The sequence below is a fragment of the Macrobrachium rosenbergii genome, unplaced genomic scaffold, assembly GCF_040412425.1.
Source record: "Macrobrachium rosenbergii isolate ZJJX-2024 unplaced genomic scaffold, ASM4041242v1 171, whole genome shotgun sequence".
Classification (NCBI taxonomy): Eukaryota; Metazoa; Arthropoda; class Malacostraca; order Decapoda; family Palaemonidae; genus Macrobrachium; species Macrobrachium rosenbergii.
This window is the reverse complement of record NW_027100729.1, coordinates 3,871,284-3,894,628: the sequence shown is the minus strand read 5'-3', so window position 1 is coordinate 3,894,628 and position 23,345 is coordinate 3,871,284. Positions and strand designations below refer to the sequence as shown.

At 44.6% G+C, this 23,345-nt stretch overlaps 1 long non-coding RNA gene and 1 pseudogene across 3 annotated transcripts in view; both read right to left on the bottom strand.

The window, feature by feature from the left end:
* LOC136838109 (uncharacterized) overlaps positions 1 to 13,000 on the bottom strand; it is a 29,369-nt gene extending 16,369 nt beyond the window's left edge. For 2 of the 3 annotated variants that reach the window (XR_010852872.1, XR_010852871.1), the window contains exon 1: positions 12,783 to 12,940. This is a non-coding gene — a long non-coding RNA (uncharacterized lncRNA). The other variant, XR_010852873.1, reaches the window with a different exon arrangement.
* A 5,023-nt stretch (positions 13,001 to 18,023) lies between these two features.
* Positions 18,024 to 23,345, bottom strand: part of LOC136838175 (zinc finger protein 420-like) — an 80,183-nt pseudogene continuing 74,861 nt past the window's right edge.

Sequence of the window (23,345 nt, the reverse complement as noted above, 5' to 3'; positions counted from 1 at the left end):
AGGTTTCATATGTTTTGCCGTCTGCTCCGCCACTAAATAACTTGCTTTCTGTGTTTTTTTCTGCTATCTTAACTTTTTTCTCAAACCTAAGCCTTTGTTGTTTGTTATCTTTCAAAAGTCTTTTAAAGTAATCCACACGTTTCTGAGAGAGGTGCGTGTGTTTTGTTGTTAAATGTCTTTTCATTTTCATAGGAGTCATCACAGCAAGTAAACCCAAGTTCTACATAAATCTCGTTATACAAGCGAAATGATTTACTGCCGATGTCCTTGCTGCTATGTGTAAGCCTATGTGCTGAGGCCACCCTTGGACCTGAAGGACTGGGCAAGATTTCAGCTGTCACTTCACTTTCCCTGCTTGGACCTGCACAAATAATCTCACTTTGAAGCATCACTTCACTTTCCCTGCTTGGACCTGCACAAATAATCTCACTTTGAAGCATCACTTCACTTTCCACTGTCGGATATGAACAAGAAGGCTGGCTTCATTTCCAGTGTCTTCGGCACGTATACCTTGTGAATCATTATCAACTTCCACTCCATCTCTGCTGCTGTCAATGTCAACAAGACGCTTGCGTTTTCTTATGGTAAACTTTTCCATGTTTTGCAAGGTTCAAAATTATTACCGCCACAGTAACAACATGCACAACGGTCAAAGATGCACTGTTACTGGTACCTTCCTCCCACGCAGCTAGGATGAACGCTGGGAGAGGGGAACGGACTAACTAGCCGCGGTACAGACGGGAGGCTTACGTGCATAGTACTCGTGTTAGTTTGTAAAGGGAATGTGTTATTCACACACACACAGACATAATCATTCATACATACATGCACACAGACACACAGACACACACACACACACACATATATATATATATATATATATATATATATATATATATATATATATATATATATATATATATATATATATATATATATATATACATATATATATTATACTGTATATATATTATACACCTATCCATGAAATTTTCGCGGCGCAGAAGGGCGCCGCGGCGCACAGGTTGAGAATCACTGGCCTAGACAGACTTACTTGTCTGGGTGAGCGACCGTCTTGACGAACAGGGGATGGCCTCCTCACAGCCGATCCACGCTCCGACGCTGGACGGTCCTCCACACTGGAGTGTGTTGAGGAGACCAGCGCAGGGGTGCAGACTGCCTATTGGAGACCACTGTCCCTAACATCCAGGCGTGTTCCAGCCTTCTTCGATGCTGAAGCAGTCACAGAAGGCTGCGGGGACCTCTTCTTGGTTCCTCCCAACACCTTCGCAGCAGAGACGTCCATGGACACCTTCTCCAACGGTCCTTTGTCCAACTTAGAGGAGGATGACGGTTTAGGTGGAGGAGGATGACGGTTTAGGTGGAGGAGAAGCCCGAAGACTTTTCCCCTTCTCTCATTCCATGCCCGAGCTCGCTACAGGAGAGGAGCGGCTCGAGTCCACAAGGTCTCCCTTAGGCGACTGTGCTTTCGGCGACGCTCGCTTACAAGGTGCCGAAACGGAAACAGTTCGAGAGGACGAAGCCCCTGAACCGTCTGAGGAGGGTACCGAGGTAGCCTTCCCAGTGAGAGTTCCAGCTGTCTTCCCCGAGGAGAGGACTGCACCCCCTTAGAAGATCGAGTCTTCTTAGGGGGGGAGAGGATCCACCCTCCCCTTCTTAGACCGACTGGTCGTAGAAGAGGGGGGTGAAGAGGCAGAAGAAGACAAGGACAACGATGACAAAGTAGAAGAAGATGTAGACAGCTGGCATGCACTTCTTCTTGATCAGCGACAACACAACATCCCCCAACCTACCGAAGACACACCAGGGTCAACGGGGGCGGGGGCAGCAACAGCAATAACACAAGAGCGCGATGACTGGCTGGAGACTCGTGCCGTAAAGTGGTAGTAGGCATCACAGACGCAGACGCAGGCAACGAAGTAAGGAACGTCTGCATGACCGGCATAGGCAACGGTGGAAGCGTGGTGGGAGCGTAGCCAGGAGGGGGTAGGGAGACCGAGCAGACTAGCCCAGCCACCGTCGACACGGAGATAGCTGGAGTAGGGACTGCACCATATGCATGGGTAGTGGGAGGGGGGAGGAGTACTCCCGCTCGCGCAGCACTGTTGATGCGTGCGAAAAGCAATAGCAGATCAGGCGTACCAAACGTCCCGAGCAACTCCCATGCCTGACTCAAATCGGGCACAGATGCCAACCCTGCGGAAGACAAAGACGGGTGGGGGGGGCCCCCCCCTTACCCAGGGACCAGCAACTCTGGGTGAGGGGGAGAACAAAGAGGAGTGTAGCCTAGGTCCAGAGATCTCGCCTCCTCAGTGACTGAGGATGCAGACACAGGGGACAGCGAGACAGCCTCAGAACTAAGAATCGGCAGCAAGGGAAGGCCTTCGGGGCTTAGATATGATGGCGAAGGATTCGCAACCGACGGAGTTGAAGGTGCCGAAGACAGCACCTCTGACGCCTTGGTCTCCTTACGCTTGTACCTAGGCCTCTGAGAATGCCTATACAACTGCTCGGGGGACCAAAACCTACACTCCTCACAAGGTTCGTCTACAGTACAATCAGAAGGGTCCTTACTCCCCTTCCTACACTTTAAGCAAAGGGAGTGAGGGTCAGAGTCCGCGCTACAGCGCCACATTTTTTATCCTTACCAGGACATACCCGGGGCACAGGCTTATCAGAGTCATGGGTTTGCGATAACTCATCCATCATCACAAACACGCACAATTATACTCAAGAAAAAACAAACAGGAACAAACACACCATGAAAAGGCGCAGCTTTAGCTTCCAGGAAGTTCTGAGCAGACAGCCAGGAAAACATAATAATTTTTAAAAGTAAATTGTATTTTTCCTAACTATACAAACCCGAGGTCCTTTACATTAGGGAATTGCTTTCAGGCGTAGGCTGGAAACGGCCGTTAAACTCTTGAACAAGGTGGTTAGGCAGTAACTACCTCCAGGTAGACGGGGATACCCGCCTGCCCGGATGTAAACATTCCACTTTGCCTTTCGGCCCAGGTACAGATTGAGGGGTGGCATGAGGTGGGCATAAAGTGTAAAGGACCTTGGGTTTGTATAGTTAGGAAACATACAATTTACTTTTAAAAATTGTTATTTGTTCCGACACAATATACAAACCCTCGGTCCTTTACATTGGGAGACTCACTGATTGGAGGGAGGAATCTGATAAAGTCTCTCTGAACTGACTGGAGTTCACCACCTTGTCTTCCCTTCCTGGTCGTGAGAGCGAGGAAGGGAAAAACTGCCTCTGACAAAAGATCGGGTTGTAAGAAACGCAGGATCAGTTGTCAGACTTCTGGGTCCCTTTGCATGAAAGAGGAAATGTCAGTTCATGCAAAGTAGGCTAGGAAGAATTTGACGTCGGATGACAATAAGGCAAATACAAGCATTGGGTTTGTCTCATAGTCATGGTCTCCTTCCTCCCCTTGCAAGAGGAAGGAGCGGGGTTGCTTCTATTAACCTGAATGGAAATAGAACGGGAGCTCCCGTTATGTGCTTATCTGCCTCGATCGCCCGGTCCAGCTTGTAACGGCATGTCCGCTCCCTGCCTGTGGGAAGAGAGCCAGGATGGGGAGAAAGAAGAGAGGCCAGTCACTCAACATTCATTCTCCCCATCACAGCAGTACAACATAGGCGAGATGCAACCTGTCCCGTTAGGGGAGCTGGATAAGCTACACAACTTGTCGAGCAGCCACCACAGGACCCAAGGAAAAAGTGTCCAAGGACTTGTGTGCAACATCCCGGAGGTAGAAGGAGGTGAAGGTAGTCTGTTGGGACCACACACCCGCCTTCAGCACCTGTGGTACCAACATATTCTTCCGGAATGCGAGGGATGGACCAAGCCATCCACTTCGTGAGCTCTCGGGTGAAAGGTACCGGTATCATTGTCGTCACCTGCCAAGTTCCTCCTTTGATCACTTCACGAAGTCAGGAGGAAAATGTGTCCTTAGACACTTCTTCCTTGGGAGAGACAGTACTAGCGAAAACGTTGGCAACATCCAGGTTAGGAATGTCGAACCTTTCGGAAAGTACCACAGCTCCCAACAAGACAAAGTAACGAATGATCTGGATCATCGATACAAAGTCCAAGGAGGAGGGGAACAAGAAGGACTCGAACCCGACAGTTGATGCCAATGGATTCGGAGTCCACCTACGACATCCGAGAAGGAGTCGGGGTATGATCCCCATCCTTGTTCTTCCATCTTCTACGCCAAGGCCAGGGTAAGATGAGGGATGGACCCAAGAGGGCATATCTCTATCCGACGACTCTCGTAGGGTGAGTGCAGAGCACGGACAGGAACCCTAAACGAGAGTCGCATGCCACCCAGGAAACAGTTCCCTGGGACAGCATGACTGAAGAAGCTTCTCATCCGTAGCTAACTCTCGACTGAGGAGACGAAGGCTACTTCAGATAAAAGACTAGGTCGCAAGGGCCTACATTCTTCACAAATGAAAGGGAGAGAAGCAGCCCCTGGCAGAGAAGACGAGGAAGTCCAGACTTGACGAGCGACTCTGACCCGAGAAGAAGTTCCGAGCAACGACACCACCAGCGAAGACGGATCCAGTCCCTGGGACAGTGTTGCAGAGGACTTCAAGGGATATCCAGCTATATCCGTTGCCCCTCGGCGAGAAAGCCTGTGCTTGCAAGGAAAGCTGGAAAGTCCCCCAGTCCTGAACACACAGGGATGTACTGCCTCAAGAACTGCTTCTTGTGTAGCTGCACAGGAGGATGGGTCAAGCGGAATTCTTCTCCATGCCTCGGCAATCAGGTCGGATGAAGGCGAAGTCTTCAAGTATTTGTCTGTAACTCGGGGTGAGCAATGTTTGTGAACCCCTAGCGAAACACACAAATACGGAGGGAAAAAACGTCAATATCGAGTTTTCACCAAAAGACAGCATGCCTCAACAGAGCGGCCCCTGGTCTGGTATGAAGGAGCGAGAAAACACTACCGACTTGTGTGCAGGGAGGCAACAGAAGGACGGTAGGGATTTCTCAGTCCAGCAGTCTCTGCATGAATCTTCGTGAAGAAAGAGTGAGCAGCATGTTCCGTTCCGATCACTCAAACCCGAGGCCAGGCTTGCCTACCAATACATCCCCACCAGGAATGCAACTGGTTAATTCAGCTGTCGAGTGTGCAATAGAACAACACTCAAGTACCATTAAATGTCGAGATGAAACGGGAAAAAAACGATTGCCTCCTGTTTGTTGACAAATGCCACTACTGTGGTTTTGTTGTTCAACGAAACCAGTGAGTGCCGCAAAACCCATTCTGAATTCTCGGACGGCCAAAAGGCTGCTCTGAGCCCAGGACGGTGACGAGAAGGTACTAATCGTCTCGGTCACACAAATTCAAGACAAGGTCTTACCAGTGTGCGCCTATTTGTCAATCTGTGAATCCGTGAGTAGACACAAGATGTGAGGGGAATATGCAAGCATATTCGAAGGTTCCTACAATCAAGCATTAGCCTAACTCTTTCCTCATATATCGAAGAGGAAAGAACGGGGAAAAGGAAGCAGACTTCCATTTTCCACCATGGGGAAGCTTCTGCAAGATGACAGGGTACCGAGGCAATTAGCTCTAGCTGGCTGGCATTTCCCGAAACGGGAGCACGGGAGAGATGGTGGATGAAAGTTCGATGGAAAGAATTGCTGAGACCTAAGGGAAATAGATACTTCTCCTGAAGGAATCCATTCCCAGGTCTCGGCAATGTCGCTGCCAGTTCCAGAGACTCGATAAGCATCATTTTGTCCAGGCATCAGCAGTTGCAATCTTTTTCTAAAGCCTAGGACTTCTTAGCTAAGGAGTTGAGGGGGGCTGGCTTGAACTCAAGGTCGAGTTGAGATGACTAAGACCCAAAGTTCTTGGCCATTGTCCAAAGGACAAGTCAGTGCCCTGGTGGGAACCTTGATTACCGGGGTATCTGGCAAATCTCTGAAGGAGAAAGGCAGAACCAAGTAAAGGTTCGTTCCCAAGGGTCGAGCCAACTCGGGACTTACGAAACCGGGGATCCGAATTGGGACAAAGTCCTTCTTCTTAGCGCTAGAATTGCCGAAAAAACTGCAGTTGGCAAGACCCTCCGAGGCAAGAAGAATTCATATTCTGTCGAGGCAGGAGTGGAAGTTTGGTGTCTCGACCTGAATTAACTCCATCGAAGAAAAGAATTCATCAGGTCGAGAACGCTCTCGGAAGCCAGGACCGCGGCGGTCCCTGACACTCTCGGTCCCTCGGAAACTGCAAGGGTTGCAAGTGATGAAGGTTATTCATTGGGGGAGCTGCGGTCCTGTCCCGGGGATCCTCACGCCGACGAATCAGCGCGAACTTCCCCGAGAACACGGGGGCAATCGTAACTTGAAGAGGAAGAACCTCGCTGTTTCCGATGCATGAAACTCCTGTACCTCTCCCCTTGGAGGGAGACCTTGACAGATCCCATGAAACCCTCCTCAACTACCTGGTTATAATACGAGAGAATCGGGGGACCGATACCCAAAGCACGCCAGGTAGCCGAACTCCAAAAGAAAATTTCGTCGGAGCTCTCTCTGTCCGTCTCGCGCCTCTCGGAACAACCGAGAGGAGAAGAGAACAGGTGAGGAGAAAAGAGTATCCCTACCTGTCCTGCCAGTATGATAAGCAGGAGAGGCGGACCGTGAGCGATAATCAACCGAAGGAGATTACTGCCACACGGGGAAGAAGAGCACTTGTGCCGTGGCAAAGCGCTTTCCTGGGAAGAGCAAAAAAAGTTTCACTCGAACATAGCCGAGAACCCGAATCGGAAAAAACCAAGCAGGGCCAAGCTGAGCCGAGCCGATCACGCGAACGCGCTCCAGCTGGTCGGTATGCGGCAGACTGGGAGGCAGGCGGGGTGAGCCGTGCCGAGCCGAGCCAGTCTGGCAAGCCGAGTCGAGTCGAGCCAAGCCAGTCTGGCAAGCCGAGTCGAGCCGAGCCAGTCTCGTAAGTGCGACTGCAGACCGAGCCGAGCCAATTGCACGAACACAATCATAACTGGGCAGGCCAGACTCGTCTGCTGTGAACAACTGCTAGTTTCCCGAACTCTAAACTCCTTCGAGACTGAGGCCCCTCGAGAAGAAGGTTCAAAGGGGAATTCTGCATCTGCTATCTTGCATGCTCGAACCCTAAAGTTCGAGACACAAGAACGAAACAAGCCCGCCCGAGCAATCGAAGCAGCTGCCGGGCAGTATCGACAGACACCTGGCGCAACCAGCAAGGGCACACCAACAACTGGGTGTCCCAGCAACCAGACACCTGGGTGTCTCGGCACTTTCTCGGTCCTGTCCCTGCCTCGTAAGGAGAGCGCTCGTGATTCATAGAATTCGAGCTATCCACGAGACTTCCGAAAATCGGGAGTGGCTGCTTTGTTTCCTAATAGATTAAAAGAGCCAAGCACAGAACCAGTCTTAGATGCAGACTTCCAAGACTGGCAACGAGGAGTGGCCTCGAGAGGCCGTGCTCGTGACCCCGAAACGCAAGATCCCACAGGAGAAAAATCGGTCAACGAGAGAAACTTGTCTCCCGGAAGAGAGTCAGTCCCTTAGAAGTCCCGCAGGACTCCCAAAGAGAATCTCTTCCCTGCTTCTTCTTGTGTTCGAACCGAGAGGATCAAGACACCAGGCTGGGAACCCAACCGAGCACTGGAAAACACTCGGGGAGCGCTTGCGATGCTGGCAGGAAGAGGAACCAAGACACCTGGGTGCCTCGGCCCTTTCTCTCGCACTGCTCCCGAACTGGGCCCAGGAAAATTTCTCCAGACCAGATCGGGATACTCGATTTTCCATAGAATCATGAGCACTCGAAGCGGCTCGCGAACGAGCACCGGAAGCAGCCCCCATTTTAGAGGCCGAACCTCTAAGACTCGGGAACAGGATCGCAAAATGACGTCTGCGCGCCCGCGGCTTCCGAAACACAAAACCCAGGGCTATGCCAATCGGTTTCCTAAACCGAAGGTCGGGAAGAGCCAACGAGAGACCAAACTACCTCCTCGGAAGGAGGCAGTCCATAGACGTCCAAGGGCATCAAGGGCAAGAAGCAGCATTCTTTTCCTTCGGGCGATGGAGGTCTGTCCGATTCTCGGGACCCCCTTGGACCTCGGGAGAGGAAGGGAAGACGCAGCAGAAGACGAAATCGAAGATAAGATGAAGAAGACGGCGGCTACTTCCACAGGACAGCTTCCTTCACCTCCACTCCAACATCTTCTACAGGATGGTGGACACGAAACATCGTAACCTCCAGGGTAGTCCGGCAGGAACACAACGGACGCAGCCAGGACACCACCACCAGGAGAAGCATGATCAGGACAGCCGATGCAGGAGCTACGGCAGCAATTCGGAAGGCAGGAGCTACGGCAGCAATTCGGAAGGCAGGAGCTACGGCAGCAATTCGGAAGGCAGGAGCTACTGCAACGGCCAGGAACATCACCTCAACAGGACGACTTCCTACACCTTCACACCGACATCTTCTACAGGATGGAGGACATCGTAACCTCTGGGGCAGCTGGCAGGAACGCACGGAAGCGGCCCCAGGCACAACCACCAGAAGCGGCAGGAATGATCAGGACAGCCGATGCAGGAGCTACGGCAAAGGTTCGGCGAGCAGGAGCTGTGCAACGGCCAGGAACGTCACTTCCACAAGGCCACTTCCTTCCCTTTCACGCCAACATCTTCTACAGGATGGCTGACATCGTAACCTCCAGGGCAGCTGGCAGGAACACAACGGAAGCGGCCCCGGGCACCATCACTAGGAGAAGAAGCGGGCACGATCAGGACATTCGATGCAGGAGCTACGTTAGCGGTTCGGAAGGCAGGAGCTACTGCAACGGACAGAATGTCATTTGAAAGTCACCAGCAGCGACAGGAGCGATCAGGGCGGCTGTGGCAGGAGACCAGGAGAGCAGCCCACAGACTGTCGTCGAGTTGACAAGAGCATAACACAGGGAACAGCAGGAGCAGATGGACCACAGATACGCAGGAAGCATTGCAACAGCATACATGAAAACCAGCAATGACAGCGATCGATCTACATCGGCGGGAACAGAGTCAGAGCGATCCCGACGTGGAAATATGTCATCTAATCAGGTATTGTGGTCGATCCCAAAGCAACACTGAATGAATGTCGGGACTGCTTCATGCAAGATATTCTTGATATATCCAGCCAACTACTGCTGTGTCTGCGATGCTCACTGTCAACCTGAAAGAAAAACAAAGATGATTAGTAGAGGGAGGCACCTCCCGCTACAAGGGGAACAGCCCTACGCAGCGTTAGGAGGTACTCTAGACGAGGTCGCTCGATCGCTCCCCACCCCCCCCAGTCTTCGCCCGACGAGCGAGCGAAGGAGAGAGAAGGAAAAACCTACGGGAAGAGAAAAAAGGACGAAGGGGAGGCTACCAAGGGCACCGTGGAAGCGGAACTCATCGACGACGCCTGTAACCTCCCACTCGGCCCGCAAATCTCTAAGCGCAGGCGGCGAGTAACACTCAGCATAAGTAGGAAGAAATTAGTGATGCCCCTTACACACGGAGGGCGGAAGCCCAAGAAGGGAACTAACTCTAACGTCCCGATGGATGTAGGGGAGTGAAGATATTGCGTCCCAAACTATATCTCCGAAAGTACAGGGGCGCCTTCAGTATTTACGCAAAGGGCCGCTGGAGAGAAGCATTACCACTTGGTTACGCTACTCCAGTTATGCCCTTGGCCGTCAAACCCAAGACACAGGCAGGGAACGACGGCTTACGCAAGGTTATCACAAATCGTGGGTTTGTATTACCAAATATCAAACACACGCATATATAAACAAAAATACAGAAAGATCCCACCGGGAAAATAAGAGCTTAATGACAGTCAGGCAGAGAGAACAAAAAACACGTCAGCAATGGCTGACAGCCGAAAGCAAACTGGAATGTTTACATCCGGGCAGGCAGGTATTCCCGCCTACCTGGAGGCAGTTACTGCCTAACCACCTTGTTCAAGAGTTTAACGGCCGTTTCCAGCCTACGCCTGAAAGTAATCCTAATGTAAAGGACCGAGGGTTTGTATATTGTGTCGGAACAAATATAGTTTCATAGCAAGTGGATTATTCAATTTATTAACTTATTGTACATAGTTTGTTACATATCTGGGGAGCACTCATCATCCATGGAGGCATTATTTTGTTAAAATTGTAAAATCTAATATAAAGATCATTGTTAATAAATAATCTATTAGCTCTAATAGTCCAGCAGGAACACAACGGACGCAGCCAGGACACCACCACCTGGAGAAGCAGCAGGCATGATCAGGACAGCCCATGCAGGAGCTACGGCAGTGGTTTGGAAGGCAGGAGCTACTGTAATGGCCAGGAACATCACCTCAATAGGGCAAATTCCTACATCTTCACACCGACATCTTCTACGGGATGGCGGACATCGTAACCTCTGGGGCAACTGGCAGGAACACAACGGAAGCGGCCCAGGGCACGACCGCCAGCATAAGCGGCAGACATGATCAGGACAGCCGATGCAGGAGCTACAGCAGAGGTTCGGAGGGCAGGAGCTATTGCAACGGCCAGGAACATCATTTCCACAAGGCGACTTCCTTCCCTTTCACGCCAACATCTTCTACAGGATGGCAGACATCATAACCTTCAGGGCAGCTGGCAGGAACACAACGGAAGCGGCCCTGGGCACAACCACTAAGAGAAGTAGCGGGCACGATCAGGACACCCGATGTAGAGCTACGTTAGCGGTTCGGAAGGCAGGAGCTACTACAACAGACAGAAATGTCACTTGAAAGTCACCACAGGAACGATCAGGGCGGCTGCGGCAGGAGACCAGGAAGTGCAGCCCACAGACTGTTGTAGAGTTGACAAGAGCATAACACAGGGAACAGCAGGAACAGATGGACCACAGATACGCAGGAGGCATTGCAACAGAATACATGAAAACCAGCAATGACAGCGATCGATCCACATCGGCGGGAACAGAGTCAGAGCGATCCCGACGTGGAAATATGTCATATAACCGGGTATTGTGGTCGATCCCGAAGCATCACTGAATGAATGTCGGGACTGCTTCATACGAGATATCCCTTGATAAATCCAGCCAACTACTGCTGTGTCTGCAATGCTCACTGTCAACCTGAAAGAAAAGCAAAGATGATTAGTAGAGGGAGACTCCTCTTGCTACAAGGGGAACTGCCCTACGAAGTGGGAGGAGGTACTCTACAAGAGGTCGCCCGATCGCTCCCCACCCCTGGACTTCGCCTGACAAGCGAGCGAAGAGGGCGAAGGAGAGAAATCTACGAAAGGGGAGTAAGAAGAACCTACGGGAAGAGAAAAAAGGACGGAGGGGAGGCCACCAAGGGCGCCATGGAAGCAGAACTTATCGACGACGCACTCAACCTCCCACCCGGCCCATAATTCTCTAAGCGCAGGCGGCGAGCAACACTCAGCATAAGTAGGAAGGAATTAGTGATGCCCCTTATACACGGAGGGCGCAAGCCCAAGAAGGGAACTAACTCTTATGTCCCGAAGAATGTAGGGAAGTGAAGATATTACATCCCAAACTATATCTCCGAAAGTACAGGGGTGCCTTCAGTATTTACGTAAAGGGCCGCTGGAAGAGAAGCATTACCACTTGGTTGCGCTACTCCAATTACGGCCTTGGCCATCAAACCCAAGACACAGGCAGGGAACGACGGCTTATGCAAGGTTATCACAAATCGTGGGTTTGTATTAATAAACATCAAACACACGCATATATAAACAAAAATACAGAAAGATCCCACCCGGATAATAAGAGCTTAACGACATTCATGGAGAACTAAAACACGTCAGCATTTTATGACGGCCGAAAGCAAACTGGAATGTTTACATCCGGGCAGGCGGGTATCCCCGCCTACCTGGAGGTAGTTACTGCCTAACCACCTTGCTCAAGAGTTTAACGGCCGTTTCCAGCCTACGCCTGAAAGTAATTCCCTAATGTAAAGGACCGAGGGTTTGTATATTGTGTCGGAACAATTTTATATTAAGGATATAAATGTGACTTAGGTTATGAGCATGACAAAGTATAAAGTACATTAATAGTGAAATTATGCTAAGAGCCAGTGCAATCTGGCCTAGGCTACCCCTTAACTGTAGTAAGCTTTGCACAAACTCCCCCAAAACCCCTGGACCTCCCCAAGTAACACCTAACGTCCGAAACAGATCGACTGAACTAACTCACTGTTCCAACACGTCATTTTCAGGCACAGGCTATGACCTGACCAAAATAGCCTTAATACAACCTTTCCATGACTGTAATACTCTGAACTAACCAGAAATTACCTTCCAAACCTGACTTAGGACACCGTGCCCTGACCTGGCCAGGAGAGAGAGAGAGAGAGAGAGAGAGAGAGAGAGAGAGAGAGAGAGAGAGAGAGAGAGAGAGACTGGCCTAGGCTACCCATCTGTAGCAGTAGATTCAAATCACCGACGCCTACCCCTACTTTTGCCTAACCTAACCTAGGGCACCAGCACCCCCCCGCAGGGTCCTCCCTGCCCATAAGCATTCAATACCCGCACAGGAGGGTATCGGAAATTAGTGGCCTGCCTTAAAAACATTTAATGAAGTTTGGGTGAATAATTATGGTGTAAAATTGCAAAAAATATAAAAATACATGTGAAATCGTTTCTATAAAATATAATTGTATATTTAGCTGTAAAATATTATATAGAAATTATGCCGGGTCATATCTACACCGTCAAGAGGCACTCACCCGTTGCCTATTTAACCTCCTCCCACGCCGTAATAACTCTTATTGATCCTCTTTTCGAAGCATAAATACGTATATACAAGTATAAACAAGTATATTATAAGCTTAAATAAGCTTTACACAGCTTATTTACGGAGAAATAAGTCAACATAAGACGCCGTCTTCACCTTACTTCACAGAGGAATGTAAACAAACCGGCGTCTGCCTCTTTGGGTTTTCGCGCCTTACAGAAGACATGGCGGCGTTTGGCGCCTTTATGAGTAATATTTCCCAAGTATTTCACGTAAAATTAACATTAATTCTGCATATTTAAATATTAAAATATCCTTTTAAGGTTTTCATAAATTATTTTAATATTTTAAAATAATATTTTGATATATAATGTACTATTTTTATCGATTCTGTCTCAAAATGAAGCGAAATTAAAAGACATTCTTTGAGATACAATACAACGATTACTCCGCCAATGGTTTCAACATTTTACGGAGCATACGAGCTCAATTTTACAATTTTTCGGAATATTTTATATAGAAAAATATTATATTATGTTATTTTAACATTTTATTAATATATAGAATATTTTAATCGATTTTATACGGAAACAAAGCAAAACATCCGGTCTCTTTCGAGCCAAAGTACGTCAGATTCACATGCGCTAGTTCAGCGTATTGTCTTTAGAACATTTGACATAAATATGACCTTATTTTGCGATATTACGCTTACAAATCAGCATTTTATATATATTTAAAATAATATATTACAGTAAATATCATTTATGTATATTTTATACCAAAAGAAAACGAAGTTATAAGAATTTATGATACAATCCTTACGATTCGATTTACTAATGTTTCCTATCGGAAGCTTAATCTTCTTCTTCATTTTCCAAGAACATTTTTAAATCATAACAATGGTCGTTTTTATCATTTATCAATACTTGTATGAATGAAATCTAATGAAATATATATATCCATTAGGAGAGCATCTGCTCTTGGACCTAAGCAGTGTTTAGCATCAATGGTTCCTGTCAATTCTGGGACAGAAGATTCTATAGACAACCAGGGAAAGTCAAAATATAAAAGTCAATTTGATTTGTTAAAAGGTTATTGGCAAGTTTCTTGTTATTGTTATTGATAGTGACGACTGGGAGACTCACTTGAAACGTATTCAAGTCTTGCTAGAAGTGCCGAAGAAAGCTGGCCTGGTGGTCAGTCTAAGAAAGGGTGGGTTTGCAAAAGCGAAGGTCATATACTTAGGTCATGCATTGGGTAATGGTAAGGGGGCTCCCAAACAGGCCAATGTGGAGGCTGTTGAGAACATTTCTATCCCTACTGTCAGAAAACTTGTGGAAAACTTCTGACATTGCTGATCCTCTCAGCAACCTCCTAAAGAGAAGGTAGCTGAGTTCAGCTGGACTTTCTTCTTCTTCTTTCCCACCGTTATCCCGACGTTAAGGAGTCGGTTGCCAGATGCGTCTTCTCCTCCACTGCCTTCCACCAAAGGTATCGTCATCCTCCGCCAAACCTCTTCTCTCTCTCCACATCTTCCTTCACTTTATCTCACCATCTAATTTCCTGTCTCCCTCTCGACCTTCTTCCTCTGACAGGTTCTTCTTCCCAAGCCCTCTTCACTCCCTTACCACATGGCCATACCATCTCAATCGTGACTCTCTTGTCACCTCTGTTATCTTTACTAAGCCTGCTCTTCTTCTTCTTCTTCTTATTTCATCATTTTCCAATCTCTCCAGCAGCGATATTCCCATCATCCATCTCAGCATTCTCACCTCTGTTCTCTCTCTCAGTCATTACTTCCTCTCTTCTTCTTCTTCTTAGAGCCAAGGTTCCTGATCCACACATTCACATTCACCCTTAACCCCATCTGGTGGGAGTGTTCAGGTTTTTCAAAGACCACGATGCAAACCACAGATTCACCATCGATACATCACGAGTGGTAACCAACCGAGTGTTAATATAATGACTCTGAAAGTTGCCCAAATGTCCTGCTGCTGCTGCTGCATGAACTTCCTTTGAAACTGACCGTCCATTCATAGTGCAATTGCTTTGAGGTTTTCCTCCTGTTATTTAGACCTTCCAAGCCTCTCTACTCTCAGGTTCCCTCTCAGTACTGAATGAATTACCTCTTTGGTCACAGTGCTTGCTCTCTGGCCTAAATTCTATATTCCATTCCACGAACGTGATATTATCACAGTGGAAATGCTTGGGAAACGAATGTGCCATCAGTACCATCTGCCACAACTCATCGTCATCAGTCCACCCATTTCAACGTTTATATCATTGTACAAGAACCTTCACACTTTACAAGCAAGCTGCTTGTATCAATAATATACCCTATACAAGCACAAGAAAGATGAGCTTTCAAAATTCCTTTTTTTTTCTCTCTCATGGTATAGCCCACACTGACGGGTCAGATCTATGTCCACAAACTTCATATAAGAAAATTTGAGTTATCATTCAAACTTTAATCCATTAGATTTCATTGCATCAACATAAACATAACTTTATTATGACAGCAAAGTTATATATGCGTCCGTAAACTGGATAAACAACCTTGAAATTGCCAACCACTAGAACGATAGACCTACACCAGAATTTCTTTTACTGTCCTGCTTTTAGGAACATTTTCAGTCCAAAGTAGTCAAAAAGCTTCCTTATTGTAACTATAATTCATTCTATTAAGAGTCTTTCCAGTGCCTAGATATTTTTTTAACGTAAGGCACTGGAAAGACTCATTTTGAGGTCTGAGAAATAATTAAAATACCTTTTATTCACACTCACGTAGCCAGATGTCCTTCCAGCTCCCAACCCTGAGACGAATGGTCACTTCATGAAAGACCATCGCTTATTTGTTTGATCTATAGACTACTTCATTATGCATCATCCAAGCTCGTCTTACGTGTGCTTGTAAGATATCAGAAACATTATTCATGTGGTTTTTAGTTATATTGTGAATAACCTTATATAACCTGTAAATGCTGGTGCTTTCAGAGTTATTGTTATTCCACTTGGCACAAGAGCACACTGGGCTTTCTGACAGTGCTATCTATCTATAGGGCCAAAGAACACAGCATAACTGTTTCTTGAACAAGATTTTTTATGCTGAATTAAATATTGCCTCTCCTATTTGCAAAAGTGCAAAAAACGAGCAGGTAAAAGATTACTGCTGATTTATTCAAGATCCAGGCAGTTTATATCCTCATGACAGACTGGCGTCATGCCACAGAATACAATGGGAGCGTGAGTGACCCGAGGTCGATAATAAATAACAATAAATACAGCGAACGAGGACACTTTACAATGTGAAAATAGACAGAACTGAAATCGGATACAATCTTGATGCCTGTGAAAGAAGAAATACACGATACACAATTGACAACAGGTAAACAATTATATACATAGTTTAAATGACTGAATTTGCGTGGCCTGGCACGTTAGGTGTGACCAATTGTAGAGGCAAAGAAAATGGGACGTTTCCACAGAAAACTCGCTCAGCAGAGACTTCACAATTGACTTTACATTTTCATCACGTTTATATGCAGAAGTTTCGATCTCTCGTTGGCTGCTTGTGTCTGTCCTCCCATTCTCTCTCTCTCTTCCATTTCCCCCTCTGATGGATAACTCCAAAAGTTACAATGAATTTAAGACTGTTAAATTTATGAACAAAATGATCTTATATTAATAATCACAAGGGCTTTTCTGAAGTGCAGAAAAATACCAGTGAACTGAGAAACTTGAAGAACACATTATGAAATAACATCTCAGCAGAAACTGCCCAGTGATGTTGCATCCAAACTTTTCTTACTTATCAGTGTCTGTCTTTGCATGTGTATATATACACCACATATTTGTTTGCTTAAGTACACATATGAATCATACTGAAGTCAATTACAATACACACTTTCTCTTTCTCTCTCTGGGTTATTCTTTATTACTATCTATTTATAAGGTTATTCTTTATTGCTATTTATTTATATGGTATATCATACAAAACTTTAGGAATCCTTCCTTGGTCAAAACCCCTTATAATAATCACCCTCAACTTAGGCAATCATATATCAATGGTTGAAACCTTGGGTAAACACTTAACGCAATATGTTTAATGTTAAACACAATTATATCAATCACACTTTATTATGGGACATTAACTTGTAATCATATGATCATGCACAATGCAACAGAAAGGTAGCAACCAGATACTACACTATTCATATAATTGTTTGAACAAGAGTAATTTACGTGTAATCAACAAATCAACTGAACTTTGTACCATGTAAACTTAATTGCATAGTAAAGTACTTAGAGGTATTGCCTGTCCACACAACACAAACAAAAGACTGCATATTGCTTTAGTTCTTGTTCACTTTTCATTCAGTCCCAACCGTTAAATCAGAATGCGTTGGGGCAACAGTTACTTCATACCCATATAAGTCAAAGAGACAACAAAATGATTAGGTGTTGCATTTATATCTTGTTTCCTGCTCATTCAGTTGTTGCCGTTTAAAAACTACTGGACATGATATCTGTCAGTCTCTCTGCTTCACTCTGCGGTTTAAAAGCTCTTGTTATCAATTTAGGCAAATGTGAAGTGTAATCTTTCTTTTTAGCCTTCAAAGGTAATGCCATTTGCAGTCTTGCATCTCTCTCTCACTTTTGCCAGCACTCAAGGATTGGTTTCCATACCTTAGAGAACTCGGCCTGTGTCACCTTGTTTCTATAAATTGCTCACATTCAGAGTAAGAACTCAATATACAGTGCATGATAAAGTTGATATCCTTTAATGGACTGTAATTAATATCATTGCATCAATCAGTGTTTTCAGTAAATATGGTGCAATACAGATTTAAAAGTCGTCTCAACCAACAATATGTGATAGCCTCAGCTCCAGAAGCTTCAGATGTTTTGGAAGGAGAAAAAATTTTTATGCCACACCAAATAAATAACAATAATGCTGTAATACATCTTTAATAAGATTTGAATGAAATGTTTTCTAGATCTTTAACGTGGAGGTAACAAAATGCAGTACAATATAGTTGCTACTTGCAATATCAAATAAGCATGTGTTGACATACATGTATGCATATACATGTGCATATACACACATGTATGCATCATGATGCTGTGCATTTGCACATTTCTCTTTTCTCCTCAAAGGTTATTCTTGATACAAAAAGAGGTTTTTCAAGTTTGGCTCATGTGAACAGTTCCATCAGTGCAAACAGGTATATGAGAGAGAGAGAGAGAGAGAGAGAGAGAGAGAGAGAGAGAGAGAGAGAGAGAGAGAGAGAGAGAGAGAGAGAGAGAGAGAGAATTTCAATGGTAATTTTTTTATACATTTATTCAGTAAACAGTATTGTACAGTTTGGTTTTCATTATGTGTACAGTAGAGTATTGTAGAGTATTCTGTACTGCTTATAAGCATATACTGTACAGTACTGTAGTCACAAAACAGGTAAAAAAAAATAAGGTACAAAATTATAATTTTCATGATATAATTAATTATTTGGATACAGTACTTACCTACTGTTAAAGTCAGCTTATATCTTTGCACCATTAGGTGTGATTGGTATACAAAAAATTTTTAAAATGACGCTTGGCTAATCCTCTATGACTGTCTCTGTCATCACCTGTTTCCCTTCAGGTGGCGTTGGAATGTTTAGGTTCTTGTCAGCATTCTTCATGACCACTCACTAAGATGTGGGGAGGCTGGGTGGGTTTCCTCTTTAACAGTAGGTAAGAATCCAAATAATTGATTTCATCATGGAAATTATGATTATTTGGAATGAATCTTACCTACTGTTAAAGTTAGCTGACTACCACACTGAATGAGGATGGTGGGTTAGTGTGGCCAGAGAAGCAAGGTTTACCCAAGCAAACTGTCTGAGGCTGGAAATGCCCACGGCTCCATGGCCTCCTTGCATGACAACTGTCCAATTTACCCTCCCAACTCTCAACTTCTGTGTGTGAAGAGTGTGGGGAGAAGGATATCGTGCCTCAACAGCTAGGCTAACATACAGCTTATGTGGTCATGCTCAACCAAAACATTCAGTCTCCACAAACTCCTTCCTATACAGCCTGATGCTTTCATCTCTGCTTGTTGTGGATGACATAATGCATGAACAGAAAACAAGCACAATGCTGTACAGGAGAAAATAAGCCAAAAATCACCAAAATTATTACTAATGCTGATTTACATCGCCTGCATAAGGGCACGGCATGAAGAATTCTGACAAGAACGTAAAGATTCCAGCACCACCTGGTGGGAAACGGGTGATTACACAGATACTCATAGAGGGTTAGGGAAGCATGATTTTCACAAATTTTGTATGCCGATCGCACCTAATGGTGCAAAAATTTAAGCTAACTTTAACAGCAGGTATGACTCATTCCACATACAGTAATTGACATTTTTAATCTGTGAAGTGTTTTTTTTTTACCGTACCCACAAATTTTCAATCTCTACAAGAGTCTTGGATATATTACAGCAGATAATTGAGGGTCTACTGTAAATGGCTACTTTCCAGTACGAATTCTCAGATGAATTATAAGATGTTTCCTGGAATAAGCTTTCCCACATTACTTCACATGAATGGCTTCTTTCAAGTATGAATTCTCATGTCTTGTAAGAGTAATTTTAGTGGAAAAAACCTTCCCATATTTCCTTGCACATATAAGGCCTTTCTCCAGTATGGCTCATCTATGTCTTGTAAGATGATGTTTCCTTGAAAATGCTTTCAAGTATGAATTCTCTTATGGCTTGCAAGGGTAATTTAACCAAAATATTCCTCCCAGCATTCCTTGCACATGAACAGCTTCTCTTCTGTATGAATTTTCATATGATTTGTAAGACCACTTGTAAAGAAAAACACTTTCCCACATTTCTTGCCCATGAATGGCTTCTCTCCTGTATAGAAGACAATATAGAATTTAGGGCAAAGGCCAAGCAATGGGACTCATGAGGTCATTCAGAGCTAAAACAGAATTAACAGTAAAAAAAAAAAAGTTTGAAATGTGTAACAGGATGAAAACCTCAAAGCAGTTGAGGACTATGAATCAATTGTTAGGAGAGGGTGGAAAGTACGATGGAAGGAAGAGAAAATTAACGGAGGTACACTAGAAGGAAGAAAGGGTCTGCAGCTAGGGGCTGAAGGAACGCTACAAAGACTTAAGTAATGCCTAAATTGGACCACATGAGGTGCACTGATGGGACTACACCCTTATGGGATTTTCTCCAGTATGAATTCTCATATGAAATGTAAGATGTGGTTTCTGGGAAAATGCTTTCCCACATTCCTTGCATATGAATGGCTTCTCTCCAGTATGTATTCTCATATGAACTGTAAGATCTCGTTTCCTGGAAAATGCTTTCCCACATTCCTTGCACATGAATGGCTTCTCTCCAGTATGTATTCTCATATGATCTGTAAGACTTGGTTTCTGGGAAAATGCTTTCCCACATTCATTGCACATGAATGGCTTCTCTCTAGTATGAATTCTCATATGATGTTTAAGATTTCCTTTCTGGGAAAATGCTTTCCCACATTCCTTGCACATGAATGGCTTCTCTCTAGTATGAATTCTCATATGATGTTTAAGATTTCCTTTCTGGGAAAATGCTTTCCCACATTCCTTGCACATGAATGGCTTCTCACCAGTATGACTTCTCATATGAACTGTAAGTTGTGGTTTCGTGGAAAATGCTTTCCCACATTCCTTGCACATGAATGGCTTCTCTCCAGTATGCATTCTCATATGAAGTGTAAGATGTGGTTTTATGGAAAATGCTTTCCCACATTCCTTGCATATGAATGGCTTCTCTCTAGTATGAATTCTCATATGATGTTTAAGAGTTCCTTTCTGGGAAAATGCTTTCCCACATTCCTTGCACATGAATGGCTTCTCACCAGTATGACTTCTCATATGAAATGTAAGTTGTGGTTTCGTGGAAAATGCTTTCCCACATTCCTTGCACATGAATGGCTTCTCTCCAGTATGCATTCTCATATGAAGTGTAAGATGTGGTTTTATGGAAAATGCTTTCCCACATTCCTTGCATATGAATGGCTTCTCTCTAGTATGAATTCTCATATGATGTTTAAGAGTTCCTTTCTGGGAAAATGCTTTCCCACATTCCTTGCACATGAATGGCTTCTCACCAGTATGACTTCTCATATGAACTGTAAGATTTGGTTTCTGGGAAAATGCTTTCCCACATTCCTTGCACATGAATGGCTTCTCTCCAGAATGACTTCTCATATGAACTGTAAGTTGTGGTTCCGTGGAAAATGCTTTCCCACATTCCTTGCATATGAATGGCTTCTCTCTAGTATGAATTCTCATATGATGTTTAAGAGTTCCTTTCTGGGAAAATGCTTTCCCACATTCCTTGCACATGATTGGCTTCTCTCAGTATGACTTCTCATATGAACTGTAAGTTGTTGTTTCTTGAAAATGCTTTCCACATTCCTTGCACATGAATGGCTTCTCTCCAGAATGACTTCTCATATGACCTGTAAGTTGTGATTTGAGGAAAATGCTTTCCCACATTCCTTGCACATGAATGGCTTCTCTCCAGTATGAATTCTCATATGAACTTTAAGATCTGGTTTCCTGGAAAATGCTTTCCCACATTCATTACATATGAATGTTTTCTCTCTGGTAGGATTTGTATGACTTGTAAGATTAATTTCCTTGTAAAATGCTTTCTCACAGTCAGTGGATCTGAAAGGCTTCTCTCCATTCTGACTATTCCTTCTTTCTTGTTTTACTTCCTTTTTGCAAGTTAGTGGATCTTTTTCATTCACTACTGAATTCATTTCATAAGAATATTCATCATCTTCATTAGACTCACAGAATACCTCTGGCTCTATTTTGATGTCCATCAATGGATCCAGAGACAAAGAGTCATCATTACTGGTTTCACTAAAGGCAGCCATGTTGCTGTTTTCTTGATTTATGGAAGGTGGTGATAATGCATCTTCAGTTTCACTTTTCAAAGGAAATTCTAAAGAATGTTCTGGATTCATTTTAGCCTTTTGTCCAGTTCTGTTCTGTAAAGACAATGTGTTCAATTGACAACTCTAAACACAAAATTGTTTACAAATGATTATCCAATAAATCTGTTATAAAGCACAATATCTTGAAGGACTACAACCAGATTTCATTGCTGGCGTATGAATCTCATATTCACATCAGATTGGGAATGTACCACCATCAAACACACAAACATTCCCAAAATCTTGATGCTGCTCAAAACTGATGAAGGAAGGAAGGTTCTTCTGAGGGAGAATCTGAAATCAAAGAATGCAACAGAGTTAGGAAACAGAATGCCACAACTGAAGCAAAATAATCAAATTTAATTCAGGTTCCTATAAAGGTCTCAGGCCAATTAACAAGGTGTACATTTGCCAGTATCCAAATATTAACACAAACTAACCAAATATTGTCCAGACACAGCATCGAAACATTCCTGAGGCAACAATACAACAATAGAATAACAGTTAATATTGACTCCCACCCTCTCACATCTGTAAACCTTCTTAGCTTAACATTACAGTATTACTTTTGAAGATATCCTTATTAACAAATCAAAGACCAGGAATAGAAAATGCATAAGAATTTTGTGGGGTAGCAGGAAGGGTATACAGTACAGTAAATGCTTAATTACATGTGATCCACATATACATAACACCCAATTATCCACAGATGCAGTAGACAATAAGAAGGAAAAAATAGTAGGGGTGAACTGAGTAATCATTTCAAGAGAGATAAAAGTTTTCAAATTAGTTTCACTGTTTGTTACTACAGATACAATACATGAGTAGCTATTAAGACCAGCAACACTGATGGCAGTCTTGGAAGGTTAAATGTGCTGGTATATTTCCTTAAATATGAAGTTTTCACAATAAACCTAATATTGTAATACTTACCTGAACACCTGAATTAGCCCTGGTCACCCACCAGCCCGAACTACATCCCCATAGCTTTTACCCACTAAGTGGGTAATTAACTGTCAGCGTTACCAACGCTTACAGGAAAATCTTGTCAAATGAGTTACCTGGGCAACACTGCTGCAAGTCCCCGTCGAGTGAGGCCGAGATCCCCAATTGCGTTATCCACTATTCAAATTGAAGTAGGTGTTCAGGTAAGTATTACAATACTAGTTTTATTATGAAAACTTCATACTGCAATACACTCCCTGAACACTGGAATTAGCCCGATTAACAAAATTTTAAGGAGGTGGGATCACTCTAATTCAGCCTGACCTGCCAACAGGGAAAGCAGGTAACTCATTATTCGCCTACTCTGTATAAATGAATGTATCCTCACCTGGTTATCCCACTCGGAAGGTGAGGATTCCTGTAGAGAGAGTACCCCGGACGTCAGTCTCATGTCTAGGTACTGTCTGAGTCAAGCTACCTCTCATGTGGTATTCAAACCTCCTCATGGATAGAGAGTAGCAAAAAACCAACCTAAGTGGCCAATCACAGCCTCCCATGAGTAGAGGAGAACGACGAACCTCCCATGTGGCTATTGTAGCCCCTCATGTATG